The sequence below is a fragment of the Topomyia yanbarensis genome, unplaced genomic scaffold (assembly GCF_030247195.1).
Source record: "Topomyia yanbarensis strain Yona2022 unplaced genomic scaffold, ASM3024719v1 HiC_scaffold_33, whole genome shotgun sequence".
Classification (NCBI taxonomy): domain Eukaryota; kingdom Metazoa; phylum Arthropoda; class Insecta; order Diptera; family Culicidae; genus Topomyia; species Topomyia yanbarensis.
Window position 1 is genome coordinate 149540 of NW_026683525.1, and position 18810 is coordinate 168349.

Genomic DNA, 18810 nt, shown 5'->3' on the forward strand with positions numbered 1-18810 from the left:
GGACCATTGTTTGAAAGCAAGATTTCGTGCTTTCATTTGTCATATTGATAAATTGGAACCAAATTTATAATTTTAAACACTAAGTGATAATTTGATTCCATCTTTGGAATTACCGTATCGTTGACAAAATGTTGGATTAAATTGATACACTGTATTTGACATGTTCAATTGGCTCCATACAGTGTCTCCGCCTAACTATGAATATAGTAACTATAATTTGCCCCAGGGTATGTTTATTTCTTGAAGTAGATGTAGTTGTAGTTGTAGTTAGTATTCCATCTCCAGTGATACAACCGATTCTAATTGGAAATGGTTGCGTTATTGGCGCCGGAATACTACAAGTTAAGCTCAGCCGGAATGTTGGCTGGTTCTAATTCGCATTCCGGCTTCAGTTACACATTCTAGCTAGAATCGGTTTTATCAATGGAGCCGGAATATGGACTATAATCAGCCAGAATTCCGGCTCATTTCCGATTGAACTTTATTGGGTGTACGCAAAGTCCGTATACCGAGTACTGGAAGTCTGTTGGCCGATAGTATCGCCGGCTAGCGGCTAGTTGTGGCTTGCTGATGTCCGGAGAAACTATTGTTGGCTCTCGCAGTTCCCAGCTGTCACGAAAGAGATGACAATATGTTTGGTGAATATTGGTTTGGAACTCCCCCTCAACGTGAATTTTGATAATTGTCTTTTAAGCACAAAGCTCGGATCTACATTGGGAACGTGCCATTTGAGCCAACCACTACTGATTCCTGATTCTAGTTCTACGTTAGACGAGATGTGATGACTATATCAACGTACTCCGTGTATCAACCTCGGAAAACAACGCAGTTTACTTCAGCAAGTTAATATCATTATTGAAACCACGCATAAAATGCTCCCACTCCATTATTTTTGTTTTACTGTATACTATTCTGCCCAAGTTGTACAGTAATGTTTCCATTTCGAGTGGGTACAGTCCATCGTACCAAGTATTCCTGAATAAGCCCACTATTCTGCGATTCAACATCGCCTTCGAACATTCTTAAAACGCAGACTCTCTGCAATATTACCACAGATGACGGACATTTGGGCTAAAAATTTATGCAAAAATCTGTCTAAACATCTATTATCTGGGGTATAGCAGGACTCTCACATAGATTAAGGCGCAAATTTTCTCCCATCCGAATATATTTGACTGTTGCGTCCAAAGGACGTATGTCAGATGGCTTTCGCATAATTTAGTAAACTGGCTTTTCAATATAGTATTATCTCCTCTTCAAAGGCTTCGAAATACAAAAAAATCCTTCGAAACCGATCGTTCGTAAAACTAGTTCCGCAAAACAATCGTTGAATGGCCGAAACGTTTCTTCCACCGCAAGTCTGTTCGTAATATCTAGGATGAGATCTTCTTCATTGCACTACTGATTCGGAACAGTCGTAGTATGTGCTTCAGACAATAACTGCCGGGCAAACATTAGTTCATAGAATTCTATGAATTCTCATAATTATTATTACATAGAAAATTTTAACATATTTGAACAAAAAATGTCTCATTGAATTCAATTATACAATGTTTATTGCTTCAATCGGAAAAAATAATGGTACGAACATTTTTTGCATTCAAACAATAATTAACTTTTAATCTCAATAAACATTTCCAATTTGAATAATTTTTCAATCATTTCAATAAAATAATTTTTGGAAAAGAGAACAATATTTGTTACTGAAATGATTTTATTGAATTCAATAAATAAATGTATTTTCTTTCTAGCTATATTTTTTCACTGAATTAAATCCATATAATTAAAAAAATTTAAAAAAAACTTTATTGCATGATTGCAAAAAAATGCAACGTAACTATATTAACAACTACCGGTGTGAAAACAGATTATTATTTTGGCGAGCTATTTACCAACGACTGGTGGAAAACGGGTGTCTAAATATATTATGATCGTTTAGCGTAATCAAAACACACGCATTTGCTTACGCACCGGTGCTGATAGTCTAAATAAATATAACAGAAAGGTAAATGAAAAGTACATTCTATTTTTTCGGGAAATCCAGACTACATGAAAAGCGACACCAAACTCGCGCGTCAGTAGCCGAAGACTCTCCTGGAAGTCGTTTTTTTCGTATCATTGCCCACTAAAAGATTATTTTTTATGTCTTCCTCGTGTACCGAACATTTGGCCGGAAATCCGAAATGAACCGCAGGATAAAATGAAAGCTATATCTTCAATAGACTTTAGGGGAACTGTGCCTAAAACACCTTGGGCAGGGCCGGTGGAATGTGTGGGTAGTATGGGTAATACTACCCACTCGAAAATTACCGAGGGGGGAATTACCCACTCGAAAGTTTGGAACAAATCAAAACCTGAGATTAACCACGTATGTGTTTTTTTTTTGCACAAAATTCTTGCGTTCGAAATCCTCGATGTAAAACAATTGCATATTTTTATTCAGATACAAATTTCTTTGCTTTACGATTTAAATTTCTTGTGAATAATTAGGATTTGTTTGAAATTTGGAATTATTTATTATATTTATACTCATGGAAATACATTTTGACACATCTACATCTTAACACAATGAGTTCAGATCAATAGACATAAATAGGGTTGCCACCCCTCCGGGTTTGACCCGGAGACTCCGGTTTTCGGGAGCGATCTTTGGGCCTCCGGGTATCGCAACAATTCCTCCGGGTTTGGTGGGAAGAAGAATAATTCCATTTTTTTGGAATTAATTGGTTCTTTACAAAATATTTAAAAGTCTAAATTAACTATTACTCTGGTTCTGGTTGGATTTATTTTGGCCGACTAACCTTTTGTTTCAAGGTGGCGAAGATGAGTTCACCAAATATTGCTGATTTCTTTCATAAAGCAATGAATTTCATATCAAATTTACTACAAATTAAGGAAAGTAATATTTCACTACAATTGAAATGTAGCATCCCACTAAGTAGCTCAAAATGATTGAAAAAAGTCATTTTGCTGCAATTTTACCAAATCACTTCACTGTTAGTGGTGCTTATCACCAGCTGCTCCAAGGTATGGCATATTTGTTCTAATCCAACTGACTAGCTCAACATCAAACGAGTTCTTCCCGTGTTGTTGCTCTCCTGTAGAGACCCTTAACTGTTGGCTTGGTAGGTGAGTTTTGCCCCTTTGTTGTGACATCTGATGATGAATAACCGACACCGACAGTGCTTCCCATATGATGCCGCATCCTCCTTTGCTCTCCTTTTCCTGTTAGTTATGGAGGAGAGCAAAGCTCGTTCGACTTATCCTCCACAGTGAGAGTAGCTGGTGCTTTTGTATTCTTGGCACTTAGTCGGGAAAGTGAAATACTACACCAAATTAAGCGACAAAACTGTTCTCAAATGTCAAAATTTTACAGTTTTACTGTAACGTAGTACAATAAAAAGCGATTAAAGTGCTCTAAAATACCGAGCAATCGCTTTGATTCCAATTTCCGTCCAGTTCCACTCAAAATCTACCACCCCCCCCCCCCCAAGTCAGTAAAAATCTCCGGGTCAAAGCCTCTCCAGAGGTGGCAACCCTAGACAAAAAATAGTGACTTACAATTTTATTCAGACTATGCAGTTAGAAACGTTTTTAAGGACAATATAAACTATTTGTAATTTTTTAAAATGAACAATAATTTGATTAAAAATTGAAGCAAGGAGAAACAATCACTAGACAATCAGTAGACTTTGTATAAGGAAGGCAAAAGATTGTTGATCCCAACATCAGTAGCAGTGACTGTATCAGAGAACAATCAGAGAAAAATGACAAAGAAAAAAAGAAACTAAACTTGTAGCTTTGTGACAAACGGAAGATCACTATCAGGACATCATTAACCGGATCGCTAACTGGCCTCCTTGGATCTGCTTGGAACTCTTGGGATCACATTTGCAGGTACCTGTTAGTAAGTCAACCAAAAGAGTAGATATAAATAAATTTGGAGGATAGCCAGCATATGTCGGACTAGAACCAAGCCGAAAGGATTCGTTTAACGCAGATCTGGCACTACACAAATAGAAAAAATCGTGTTAATTTACGTCTCTTGACCATGACTATACGAGTGTCTAAAATGAAATAGTTTTACATTTGATTTTAATTTAACATGTCGTTGAACTTTGCGAGTCACGTAATTTTACTCCACATATGGCGTTTGTTTAAAATGTGTAATTTTATGGCAATGCGCTTGGAAAGTACATCTTTCATGTAAAATTAAACAGAACACAGTTATGTTTTGTTATTTCGCCAATTACAGTTTGTTAGATTGTGGTAAGTTTCGAAATACCTCAACGGTAAAATTTAGTTTTTTTTGGTGTATAGAACACTAGGCGCATGACCAGACAACATGTTTAATGTCGCGATAGCCGTCACCGCCAGAGATGCGCAATCACCGTATAATTAATGGGTTTCCTAAACTTCCATTATCCCTCAAAATTTACCAATTTCTGAGCGTTCCCTAACTCTAAATCTAACAGAAAAATTCGTTAAAGCTGCGCGATGTTTCACAAATATTACCTTCTAATGCCTAAGTGTCCGCCTTCTCATTACCATTCTAATCTAAGTGTCACTTTTCTTATTACCCGGAATAGATCAATGCGAATGAACTCAAACTAATATTTGTATCAGGCAATCCGGATCGATTTCAATATAAAGAATCTAGGATCGCCCATATTCTCTCCGGGAAAATTAGGAGTGCTTTCCATGCTCCATCGATTGAAGTGCCTACATGGAACTGTAACGATGTAGACATGGTCATAGTTAAATATAAAACCATAAGTTTTGTGAAGAAAATACTTAGTGCGAGTATCCCTTCTGTCAGATAAATTTGTGTGTTTGAAGAACAATGTTTACATTTATATTCATTATTATAATTTCATCGCGAAATATCTATCATTTGTATGTGACTTTACGTGGAATGCTGTTGTCGCCGATAAAGAATTCGTAGTTCTGTGTATTCCGATCAAAGGTCGAATCGAGTACACGACGTAGGGCCCAGCTGCTAGACGAAATATTGTTTCTCTCGTTAATCCATTGACGAACCGGTGCCAATAACCGCGTTTTTCAGTTTGCATCAAGTTTTTTATTTGCGTTTCTAACGTCGCGTATATTCGAAAAAATTTGGGCGATCTGACATTCAAAAAGTGCTCATAGGACCTTTTCGCATACAATTCTGAGCACTCTCTGCCCACAACGGAGTGGGAAACCGTCCACGATTGTTCGCGCCAGGTATTCGTTTTATCTGACCATTAATCTCAGTGTAGAAAAACATGCCAGTCGAAACGTTGCACACTGCCACCGGAGGAATTTCGCATTTTAATTCGATTGTTTCGGATATGATACTAATGAGGTAGAGTATAACGATAAATTTAACGCTCTTGGCCGCGCTGGTAGGCATTCGTGTCATTTCGACTGTATTCAAAATGGTCATACTGAAATTATCGCGAATATCATGCAGTAAGATAGATCGGTTATCATCATGAAGACAACCCCATGAGATGCCGTAGGAGTCGAAATCTCTACGCTATATTTCACCCTAAGGAGGAACATTTGGTAAAAACCAAAATTTCTCACTAGGGTGAAAATTTGTTGGTAAAACCAGTCTTTGTACAGGAGGGCACAAATCCTTATTTCATACTTAGTTGCGTTTCGGCTTCGCCTCATCAGAAACCGACACTAACTTATTGTCAGAATAGATTAGCGCCGGCTTCTGGAGTTGAAATCTTCTCGAACCAGTTGAGGTGCGATATATATGGAAAGAATATCAATAAATCATGGCCTATGATTCGGATTTAATAAGCGACAACTTCAATACCTGGTACCGAGCAAAGGCTAATCCGATTGAATAATAGCACGTTTTGATCCCCAAAACGCTTCTCAATATTGTTTTCGGACATGGAGAATAATGCTAAAATTGAGGAAGATCTACTTCGGAAGTAAACCTAGAAAAATAATATGACTGTAATTTATTTATTTATTTATTTATATATATCGCCTTCGAGCCAAGCTCGTACAGACTAATGTTTACTAATACTAATTTTCGTAACGGCACAACAACACAAAGCGATAAAACATTATAGTACTACGAATATTTACATTATTTTAAAAATTTTCATACATTTAGTCGTTCTTCAAACTCTCGAAAATAAACTTCTTTAGGCCTTTAGGTTGACGGGTTAAGTGCTGCTTCTCGTAATTTAACGTAATATAGAGACACTTGAAGTTTTGGATGTCCCATGTGGACTTTCCGAGACCAGGAGCCAATGTCTTGATCCTCTCCGCATTTTCCACATCGTGTCTTATTTCTACAATGGCTTCTTCAGTTCATGCCCCGGGTTACAAAAAGGCGAACAAGTAGACGAGCCCTGTTCAAAAGAACAAATTTTGAAACAACAAATCCGGAGAAAGGCTCGAAATGAGGCTGATGAAAAATAAGTTTTCTAATACTCCTCGATTTTTACTGAACACAATTGCTTGCATACCAGAATTTACACTGACTGAAGCACAAGGATCTGGAAGGAACTACCCCCTATTTCACAATCCAGGCCCTTCTCGGAGACTACACCATCAATCTCTACTTCCCGGGCGGGTACGCAGAGAAAATACTTTTTCGTACAAGGTCGAGTGTTGTTTAGTTAGATCACGCGAATTATCGATGACGTAAAATGGCTTGTCTTTGGTCCAGAAGTAGACCATCCGGGGGCCGATTGTATTAGATATAATTTGTATCGAAAATGAAACTTATTGGTATTATTTTTGCCATCGGAGAAATATTCAAATCGACCTCCACTAAACTTCTATCACGAACGTCAACAGCAAGGTAGCTGCACAAAACATTAAAGGGAGAACACGAAATTATTGTGACACCGAAAATTTCATGCCAATTTTCTTACAATGTTTAAAATCAAACCAAAATTTTAGGGTAGTTTTATACATATATTTACTTCAAAAATCAAAAGAAATGTTAATCGATGGAGCCTTGAGTGTAAAATTGAACGCATTTCCGCTTGATGCCCTCCATCAAAGTCTTTACAGTGTCATCCGGTACCAGTTTCTCAGTTTTTTTTATCATTTTCTTAACATGTCCTTCTCGTCTTTGACTGTCTTCTTGCTTTTCCGAAGTTCCCGCTTCATCATTGCCCAGTACGGCTCTACCGGGCGCAGCTCCGGACAGTTTGGCGGATTCATATCCTTTGGAACAAAATGGACAGAATTGGCCTCATACCACTTCAGGACACTTTTAGAATAGTGGCATGATGCCAAATCTGGCCAAAATAGCGGAGCTTCGTCGCGCTGCTGCAAGAACGGCAAAGGCGCTTCTCTAGGCACTCAGATTTGTAGATCTTGTCATTTACTGTACCCTTTGTCACGAAAGGCTCACTCCTCAGTCCGCAAGAGCAGATGGCCTGCTAAATGAGATATTTGGAGGCGAACTTAGACATTTTCTTCTTCTTAAATTTGTCGTCCACATAGAACTTGCTCTTGCCGGTGAAAAACTCCAACCCCGGAATTTACTTAAAATCGGCTTTTATATACGTTTCGTCGTCCATCACACAGCAGCCATATTTTGTCAGTATCTTCTCGTAGAGCTTCCGTGCCCGAGTTTTAGCCGTCGATTGTTGCCGCTCATCGCGGTTTGGAAAGTTCTGTACCTTGTATGTATGTAGTCCAGCTCTCTTCTTTGCATTCTGGACGTAGCTCTGCGACATGCCGATCTTTTTAGCCAAATCACGGCTTGAGACGTTGGGATTTGCTTTAATCATCCGCTTCACCTTTCCCTCCGTCTTTTTGGTCTCCGGCCCCGGTTTTCTTCCAACTCCTTTGCCGTGGTCCAACGTCAACCGCTCCTGGAACCGCTTCAACACTCTGGAGACGGTTGAATGGTGAATGTTCAACATTTTTCCCAACTGCCGGTGCGACAGGTCAGGAAATTCCAGGTGTTTGGAAAGAATTTGTTCTCTCAACTCGCGTTGGTTCACCTCCATTTTCGTTGAATCGAAAAACACGACTTCGAGTTTGACAGCATGTAAACAATACACATCAATGAGAATGTGGGCCAAATTTTTGTTGATTTTTACCCAATGGTAAAAAAGTTATGCCCTGTTGAATGTGTCGCAATAATTTCGTGTTCGCCCTTTAACAGTCCTTCCCGTCATGTACGGAAAGCAAGACATATAGTTTGGATCCACGTATCCGATCCGAGAGTCCAGATTCAGACTCTTGTCTGGATCTAAGCACCAAATCTGGGCCTGGTTCAAGTCCTGACCTGGTAAGGGGAAAAGAGTATGGGACTGGTTCATTACCGGGTATTAGTCCAGATTCGGGAAGTTGTCCGGATCCTGATACTGGTCCGCATCGGGAACTAGTCCAGATCCGGAAACTGATCCAGATCCGGGAGGTCTAAATTTGGAAACTGGTCCAGCTCGGGAGCTGTATCGGATCCGGAAACTAGGCCGGATCCGAAAACTGCCTAAGATTTCTCTTTCACTATCCAAGTTACTCTATAAAAAATCCGTAATTCCGCCTATTTCTGCCAAAATTGGTGCAGCTTCCGCCCTGAATTTGGGTAGAAATCACCCAGAACTCCGGCTGGTTTGACTCGATACTAATACTATTATAGAAATCGACCGAAATATCCTACATCATCATTCCGCCGTTTACTACCTTTGCGGTAATATGAGTTTAATACCGCAATGCGCAATTACGTAGTTTGTTACCAAAAAGGCAATAGAATCTTACCCAAAAGTAATAGAAACATGCCCGTTGGATTTTGGGTGTAGTATTCAACAAACACATTTTCGCTGAGCCGTCGGACGAACAGCCCTGTTATCAAGGAGTGTTTCCAAATAGCCACCAGATATTATCAGGGAATTTTCACTTTACACTTACACACGCCATATCTGAACTTTCGTCAGTACGAGGAGAAATCACTTCGAATCTTACTACCCACTCGTCCCGCCGGCCCTGACCTTGGGGTTTGAAACCCTTTTCCAGATGTTTTAAGCTATTTTCGTACGTTATTGAAAATACTTAGTTTGACCAAGCCATTCAAGCAAACTTATTCAACTTGCTCTAGGATTTTATAGGATGACCATATCAGAGTGGTAAAAATCTAGTACAGTCGGGAGCCCCGACTTCCCACTGATGCAAAGTCAATTTGACGCTACTTCCTGCTCGAAAGTGCCGAGAAGATTTTTTCCTAGATTTTCGGTAGTATTTTTTTGCGGATGTCTAAAACCACCCAGATTTTTCTTGCATGAAAGTGAGATAACCAAGTGCTGCTTCGGATTTACACACACGCGGTTCTTTCTATACCAGTCATCAAAACATGGATACTGATGCTGGAGAAATGTTCAAGTCTTAAGTGAGTGAGTCACACGAAATATCTTAAGATCATCCGATTTTTTGAAAAATAAAAACCCCTCAAAATTACTGCATATTTTCGTGACGGATCAGATTTCAAATTTCAATTTTACACCCAGCCAGGCCTCATAGAGTCGAGAAAAGCATTTTCAATGCTAAAACGCGTTTGCGGTTTTCAGTACGCTCGGGATTTGCCTGAGAGGCATTAAGGTAGATTTGAACCTTAATGCCTCTCAGGCAAATGAACATTTCTAACCAAACATGTCAAATGGTCCTAAGTGCAAATGACAGTTTTTCTTTGTTTACTTTCTCTTTCGCTAATAAGTCGGCAGTTTATACGTTTGTTACTCAACTTTTAGCAGAATAAGCTAGTCGAATTCAGAGTTTTTCGATATATCCTTAAACAATATTGAAAAGTTTTAAGATGACGCCGTAATAATCGAAAGAGAAAGTAAACAAAAAGAGGCTCTCATTTGCACTTAGGACCATTTGACGTGTTTGTCGAGATTTAGATATTTTTGTCATCTTCCATTTCTTGGACCATCATTTTTAACAATCGAAAGCACATTGTAGACCACCTCAAATTCGATTTTCAGAATTACACCGTAGTGTAAACCCTCAAAGAAAAGCTATTCTTTATTTAACTGTCGAACCCTTCGAATTCTAACCCCAGATTCAATTTTGTTTGCCCAAGCTAAATTTAGCCGGGTAAATCCTCAGCTTTCAAAGTTGTTTGCCATTTTCTATATTGAAATTGGTCCCGAGTAGGCTACGCGAGCTCCAGTCCAGCTGTGACCAAAAGAGATCTAGCTAGAGGTCTACCGAAAGGTGACCGTCACTTTGCATTTAAATAGTATACAAAATAACCAGCAGTATTACGGAGGTGACAGTGCGTATCCCGCATAGTGATGCTATTGCAACCGAAAAGAGGTGCGGAAAAAGGTCCCTTTGTTTTTTATACCGTCTTTCGTAACGAAAGGTATGTTCATTCATATGTACTGCGAGCTCTTCGCTGATATCGCATAAATAGCTGTTTTCATTGGCGTTTGTCAGTTTGTTAGGATAAGTAGCTCTTTGCTTGTTAGACATGAAAGTGTTGATGTCTGTTGTGCAATACAGCTTTAGTTGGATGTACGAAAATTTTGTTAGAGCTACCAATAATCAATTCAATTCCATTGACCAATTGAACGATGCGAATTTGTCTCATTCTTGAAGTAAACGTAAAACATCTATCACACAAACCCTACTGTCTGATGTTTCGTGTCTGATATTTGGGACCATGGTCCTGCAGGCGTAACATGCCGCGTTTCGAAACTAAAGATTTTTTGTATACAAGCTTGTATGAAAAAGGCAACTTGGTTGCATAATGCGGCCTCAGGGCACGATAAGGAGCATTTCATTTTATATAGGAGTTTCAAAGTAGAACTGGAACTGAAACATTCACAATCCCAGCAGAGCGTTTTGTTTTATAATTTCGAACAGTTTTGTTTTAAAATTTAAAACTGTTATACAATACCGTTCTATTTGACGCTGATTTGAAAACATCTTTAGAACAGTGTTTTAAATACATGGAGAGTAGTCAGCACAGACACTTAGACCCGATAGACTGGGGAAAAATAAATTTGAATGCAGTAACGCTGAAGGCATGGCGAGACATGAATTTTAAACTGAATAGAACACCCGCTAAAACTGTTGCTGGAGACAGCAAGTTCTAGTTTTTAAATTTTCAGTTTTATTTTGTAGAACTGTCAAAATTATGAATCTAGATATGAAACACTCCTGAACATGCCCTCAGCATTTATTGCTGGAACTAAGGCTCGTCTCAATGCGGATTGCAGACGATAAATTACCGTACTATACTCACCTTACCGTTCAGGCTAGAGGCTTGTTATCTCTTGCTGTATGCATAAGCCATCTCCACTCCACTCGGTCCATTGCTGCTTGTCGTCAGCCTTGCTGTCTTCGAAGGGTTCGCAGATCGTCCTCTATCTGGTCGATCCACCGTACTCGCTGTGCGCCATCTTCTTGTTCCTGTATGGTCGCCCTCAAGAATCATCGTTACCGGGTCGTCGTCTTACATTCTTACGACGTGTCCAGCCCCCCGCAAACGTGCTATTTTTGCGGTATTCGCGATGGATGGTTCTTCCAGTAGCTGATGTAACTCATGGTTCATTCGCCTGCGCCACGTTCTGTCTTACATCTGCACGCCACCATAGATGGTACGCAACACCTTTCGTTCGAAAACTCCACCAGCATAGTCCAGGTCTCGTGGCCGTAAAGGACCACCTGTCTAATCAGCGTCTTCTATATAATCAACTTCTTGCGGCGGCGAATTTTGTTCGACCGGAGCGTCCTCCGGAGTCCAAAATAGGCACGATTTCCCGCCAAGATCCGTCTCTGAATTTCTCTGCTTGTCGCGATGTGGAGCCTTGGCGTCCGACTACGTCGAGTGTTGTACACCGTCGAGAGTTTTGAGCGCATGCATACTGCAACGAGGTAATGGTCCGAATCTATATTCGCACTGCGGTAGGTATGAACGTTGGTGATATCAGAGAAGAATCGCCGGTCGATTAGAAGGTGATCAATTTGGTTTTCGGTGCGTTGGTCAGGTGATTTGTTGGCCAGGTGGCTTTGTGGATATCTTAGCGGGGAAGAAGGTACTTTGGACTACCATGCCACGGGAGGCTGCGAAGTTCACGCATCGTTGTCATTCGATACGGTGTGCAAGCTGTTTGGCCCGATTACCGGTCTAAACATTACCTCCCGTCCTACCTGAGCGTTCATATCACGGATGACGATTTTCACGTCCCGTTGCGAACAACCGTCGTACACCTCCTCCAGCTTCGCGTAGAACGCTTCCTTCTCGCCGTCGGATCTCCCATCGTGTGGGCAGTGTACGTTGATGATGCTGTAGTTGAAGAAACGGCCTTCCTCAACTTACACATCCTAGCGTTGATCAGAGTCCACCCAATCACGCGTTGACGCATCCTACTCAGCAGTACAAAGCCGGTTCCCAGCTCGTTGGTGGTGCCACAGCTCAGGTACGAAGTAACCGCCCGATGCCCGCTTTTCCATACCTTTTGTTCTGTCAAGCAAAGTTCCTGCAGTGCTACGACTTCAAAGTTGCGTGGTTGGAGTTCATCGTAGATTACCCTGTCGAAAGCTGGAAAGCAAAGTGACCTGCAGTTCCATGTTCCGAGTTTCCAATCGTAGCCCTTATTTCGTCGCGTAGGTCTTTGCCGATTGTTCCGATTTGTATTTTCTTCTGCATTGTTCGTAACGGTTAGTTTTCCAGGGCAGCTTGTTTGGGCCTTCCCCAACCCCGTGTCTTGCAGAAGCACCATAGTGTCAGCTCTGTTTAGAGTCCCACGATGACACGTGGACGATACATCAGCCGCCCCTAACAAGGAGAACAGACGCTGTTTTGAGCCGCCCTTAACATGGTGAACAGACGCTCGGATGGACTCACCCTCCGAAAAGAGGAGCCCCCCCCCCTTCCCTGTCAACATACGACCATGATCCCACCGGGGTTGGTTACCCGATCTTTCCTGTGGTTATTCGTACCCCACCTTGTACCACGGGGAGGTAGGGATAGGAGTTACTGGACAAGAGGCTAAGGACCACTGTGGCGAGCCACCGGTCTATATTACGCATTACCCAGTCATTTACCAAATTACCGTACTATAGACGCGCGGTAAGGCAGTAAATGCAAACTTTGATGAAACTAATTGTGGATGTGGATGTGGATTGTACTGGTTTTGATTTTCTAGAAGTGGGAATGAGACACGTATAGAGACATGCTTTCCACTAGAAAATGCAACACCAGTGCAATCCACTGTCCCGTGGGTTTTCAATGAAAAACGGGATTTAAACGTTAAATACAAACTCAAACAAAGACGTCCCCTCAAAACGCAAATGAAAATTTTAAAAGCAAACGTAAACGTGAATTTTGAGCGCAATCACGTCATCTGTAAATGCAAAAGAAAAATCCAACAAGAACGGAAACAAAAACGTCAAGTTTAAACGCAAACAAAAACGTAAACGAAAAAGCAAAAAAAAAGTTAACTTTAGACGCAACGCAAAACCTCAAACGAAAGCAAAAATGTCAAATTACGAAACCAAAAATGTAAATGAATACGTACATGCTCGTTCGAAATAACTCAAAATCGAGTGATCAGTCACTCTATTTTATATAAAGTACACGTAGTCATAAAGTTTTATTGTGGAATAAAAATGTCAAAATTGGAGTTCTTTTTACTTAAACCCAAAATACGGAAATAACCTGTTACTGCAGTGTCTCTTGAACTTTAAACGTAAACGAAAACGTCAATTTTAAATGCAAACGATAAAGTAAACTTTTAGCGCGAAAGAATACGTTAACTATATACGCATACAAATACGTCAACTTCAAACACATATGAAAGTGCAAACTTTAGACGCAATGCTTAAAATGTAAATTTTAAACGTAAACAATAACATTGAACGCAAACCAAAACTTCATCTTCAAACGAAAATAAAAGCTTTAATTTCAAACGCGAGCAAAGACGCGAATTGGAAACGTAAAAAAATTCGTAAACATTACACTCAAATGAAAACAATAATATTGATCACAAACAAGAACGCTAATATGCAATATGAATTCCCATAATGGAAAATTGGATTAAACCACTTTGCGCATTAAGGGCACAAAACCTAACTTAAATTAAGTTTTATTTTTTGTGTTTCGAATTCACCTCGTCAGTAACTAGCACCATCTGGGTGTCTAGTTAGACGATGTATCTAAACTAGTTCGTTTTCGCTTTCTCGTCAGCAAACCTGAGTCTCTATGCTTGCTTTCCGGGACATCACTCGGGACAAGTCAGTTGCTTTGAACGTTCACATGCGTCTGTGAACTGTTTGGATTTTTTTTGTGTCTAATTAGTTTAGATACATCGTCTAACTAGACACCCAGATGGTGCTAGTTACTGACGAGATGAATTCGAAACATAAAAAATAGAACTTAATTTAAGAACGCCAAATTTTAACGTAAACAGAAACGTCACTTTTAAATGCAAACGAAAATTACACCTTTAATTTCAAACAAAAATAAAATTTGGACGCAAATAAAAAGGTACACTATAAAGGTAAATGAAAACAAAACCTTTGGACGCAAACACAAACCCCAACTTTCATCGCTAACTTTGAACGTCAATGAGAATGCAAACGTTATATGCAAAGAAAAATGTAAAACGAAAACATTAGCGTCCACTTAAAACGAAAGCGAAAAAGTCAACCTTAAATGTAAACGAAAACGTCAACTTGTAACGCAAACAAAAACGTAAGCTTTAAATACACAAAAACGTCACCTTTCAATGCCACAAAAACATCGATACGATACGGGGTCGGGATTACATACGTGTAATGTCCCGGCTTATGTCCAACCACTACACATTGGATGCGCATTTGCGGCGTATTCGGCTCACAGAGAGTAGTCGGTGCGCTTGTAATGAAGGTTATCACGACATCGATCACGTTGTCTGGGCGTGCGCTGGGTATTGTGGCGCCAGATCGCAGTTAAAGGAATCCCTCCGGGCCCGAGGTAGATCACCCGATGTTCCATTTCGGGTTATCCTGGCAAGTTGCGATTTTCCCTATATATCTCTCATCTACCTTTTTATTAAATCGACAAATATTCTAATCTAGCCCATATCCATAGCAGGTCGATGGTCTCTTGAAAGATTCTCTGCCGTCAACCCGATCCTAGGCATCTACCATCTACCAACCTGAGGCTCTAACTCATGTCACTGTTCTTCTCTTTGCCTGAAAGTTGCAAGTTTTGTTCTTCTTTCCGCGTCATCGTGTTTGCCTACTCCCCCTGTTCCTGATACAACTCCTGCTGCTGTTACAAAAACCAATTTGTATTATATTCCTAGTTTTAAGATAGCCTTGAACCTTTTCAATTTTTTTCGTTTCCCATCTTGTATATCTAATTGTATTCCTAGTTTTAAGATAGCCGTGAAATTTCTCACAGCTCCCCTTCTTTAATATTAATCTACATTCCTAGTCTTAAGATAGCTGTAAAAAAATTTTTTGTATGAAATAATTATTGTTCAATCTTATATATCGAATCGTATTTTTAGTTTAAGATAGTTGTAAAAAATGTTCCTCTCAAAATTAAACTATATTTGTGCATTGTAACCTTTTAGTTTTAAGATATTCAAAATGTAAAAAAAAGAATTTGGCACCGCCAAGCTAACGCATTTGTGCCTATTAAATAAACGAACTGAATAAAAAAACGCGCTACAGGTCGGACTCGATTATCCGGGGATTTGAAAAAAATCTCACCCCGGATAATCGAATCAAATTTTTTTTTGCGTTTTTTCATGAATTTAAGCTTCATTCGTGGAGAAATTGGAAATAAAATGACCAGGACAAATTTTCCTATTATGGTAAATATAAATGTACCTATTTTGGCCCTAGTCGATTTTTCAGACTTTCAGGGTGTGATTTGTATTTTCAGTTGGTTTTCATTTATTATTCATATTGGTAACGAGTTAACGATATGTATCAGTTGCTTATAGCTATTTGTACAAGAATTCGAAGATAAACTTTTTAGTAAGGTATGTCTTTTGCAATACAAGTCAAACTCGATTACCCAGGGCTTAGATTTTCCGAGGTAACTGATTCGATTACTCGAATACCAGAAAAAATTTAATAAGTAAACTGGGGGTCGTCTGTTTCTTGGCTCCAGTTTAATTTACGTGGAGTGTCACATATCACAGCTAACATGTCTAGTCATTCTAATTAGAAGAGTGCGTGTTGCGCACCCACAAAGAGATCCTTGTCCTTGTAGCATCATTTAGTTGACATATGCTGGATTGTCAGGTAATAACTACGCGTGTAGTCTTCGCAAACTGTACCACTCATACTTGTCACTAGCGAAGGACTACCAGGTTCCCGGGCGCCACAGCGAGAAGTACTGCTGGCGCCCTCTTTACATAGCCTATCATCCATCTTTGCTTGAGCTACCCAAGAATTGAAATCACCTCCAGTGACGGCCGGGTCTCTTTTCAGAATCTCGTTAACCATTTCTTGACCAACTTTTTTCTACCACGTATAGGGTCCCAAAACTATTTTTCCTTAAAACTGTTGGCGTCAAGAAACACGAAAAACCTGGTTTAAGAAAGATAGGTGCTTCTTTTGCTGCTGCTCAATATTTACCTTCCGATCTAGTCCAATTGCATGAAAAAGGTAATTGAGGGCAATCTAAATTAGAAAGATTTAGCAGTTTTCAATAATATTCCCAGGCTAAGAAAATATTCCAAAATTTCATTTTCGCCGTTAACAGAAACTATCCCTGGCAGCACTGCTTCAGCGGAACCCAACCAGATTAATTGTAATAACTTCTGTTCTAATGCTAATATTTATAACTTTTAGTGCTCAAATGAAAGATCTTAATCGCAGTTATTAGCCTTACTTGACGTTGTGTAAACCAAACGTTATAGTCATATAGAAACATGGTTGTTCATCAACCAGAAGGGCACGAACGGGTTAAAGATGCTATTGGAATTCTGAGCAGGAATCACTTATTGAAGGGGATAATGGGAGAAGAGCAATATTGTTTGTGTCAAAGTCCACTGGAACTCAAAGCAGGATATTCATCAGAATATTACACCGGATTCCAATGATAATAGGACCATGATTCTGTCAGTATCTGAAATAAAGCATAATCTTCAGCAGAATTCTATCTTGAGAAATATTCCACTAGACATTTAAGAAGCTTTTCTCTAGAATCCTACATCAAAATTCAGAGAAAAAGCCGTAGAAATACGGATAAATATTGAATCGAAGTTCTGAAATAGATTTCATTGGGATGCTAAGAAAACTTCGATCAGAATCTTGAAAAGTATCCAAACAGAATCCTGAGAAGCATGTCATCATTATCCCAAGAGATAGCCAGAAACCGACCGAGCAATGTAGGTATAATGATGTTTTATGTGGCCTACAGTAACCGATGTATTACGAGGAAAATGTACTTTTAGTGTAAAATTAAAAAGTTGCATATTTGGCAATATTGGCATTAAAAACTTTTCATTTTTTTGGAATCCCTTCACAAATCTTTAAAAAAAATATCTCGCTGATTGATTCTAGTGCAAACAGTACCAGAGATATAATCCGAAGAAAAACATTTTTTTAAACAATTTGTTAAAATTAACCGTTATGTGTCCAACAAAAAACACCTATAACAGGCCAACGAGGGTACCCGGGTACCCACAAATTAAAATGCTCATAACTATGGCTTCCTTTAACCGATTTTGACACTTTTAGATGTTATAGATTCAGGAACTCGTCCACTTTTGGATTCTGTAACATTGAACCGGATGAATGGATCTGGTTCTTGGTGATCCGGATTTTCCTGAGTAATGTTCCAGTACTAGGGTATGATTTGCAAATTTAAATAATGCCCTAGCAAAATGAGTATCAAAACACTTCAAATTGTCTCGGAAGTCTATTATTTATTGTTACGGGACCCTATGGTAGTTTGAAAAATGGAATTGGAATGGAATGGCCACTCACGGCCCTACGGGAACCTGCTCCGGAATGCCCGTTCCGTGGTGAAATCACCAAATGGTTCCAATACCATGAGATACAGTCTATTGATGCTATGCCAAGAATTTTGATACCCATATTGCTAGTATTCCATTGATATTCACAAATAGTATCCAAGCACTGGAACATGCTTCCGGAAATCCGGATTCCCGAGAACCGGTTGAAATAACCCGATTCATTTTTACCAAGTCTAAAAGTGGATGAGTTCTTGAATCCAAAACACCCAAAAGCATCAAAATCGGTTGGAAATTACCTTAGCTATTGGCATTTCAGTTTTGGGGGTACCCGGGTATCCACGTCGGCCTGTGACGTAGTAAAAAATTCAGGAGCCCCTCCTCACTGCCTTCTTACTACATCAAAAACATTATTACCCCAAAAACTTGACTTAGTGAAGTTCCAAGATGTCACAAAGTTTCAATTTCCAGCTACGGATAAAACATCGGAATTTCATTATTTTTCAACCTAAAAAGGTATCCGGGTACCGCGTCGGACACATAACGGTTAAAAGTGTTCCCATGGACTGAGGGGCTGTTTAAACGACACAACAATTTAGGTTATTATATATTGGCTCTAAATGAACAATTTCTTCAAAACTGGTTCCAATCCATGAAGGTCGGTTCCAAGTTTTGTTTTTTAGGTCACTTTGCGCGGAATAACCCATATATAAGTTATTTGAGAGGAGGTTAACCCTAGACCTCCAAATTGCCCGAAAAAATGTTCTATTGACTGCAATGATCGAATTAGCACTATAATAAGACATTATAGTTGAAATTTGATTTTTTTCAAAACACCCGGATAATCGAATCATTTTCCCCGGATAATCGAATCACGGATAATCGAATCCCCGGATAATCGAATCCC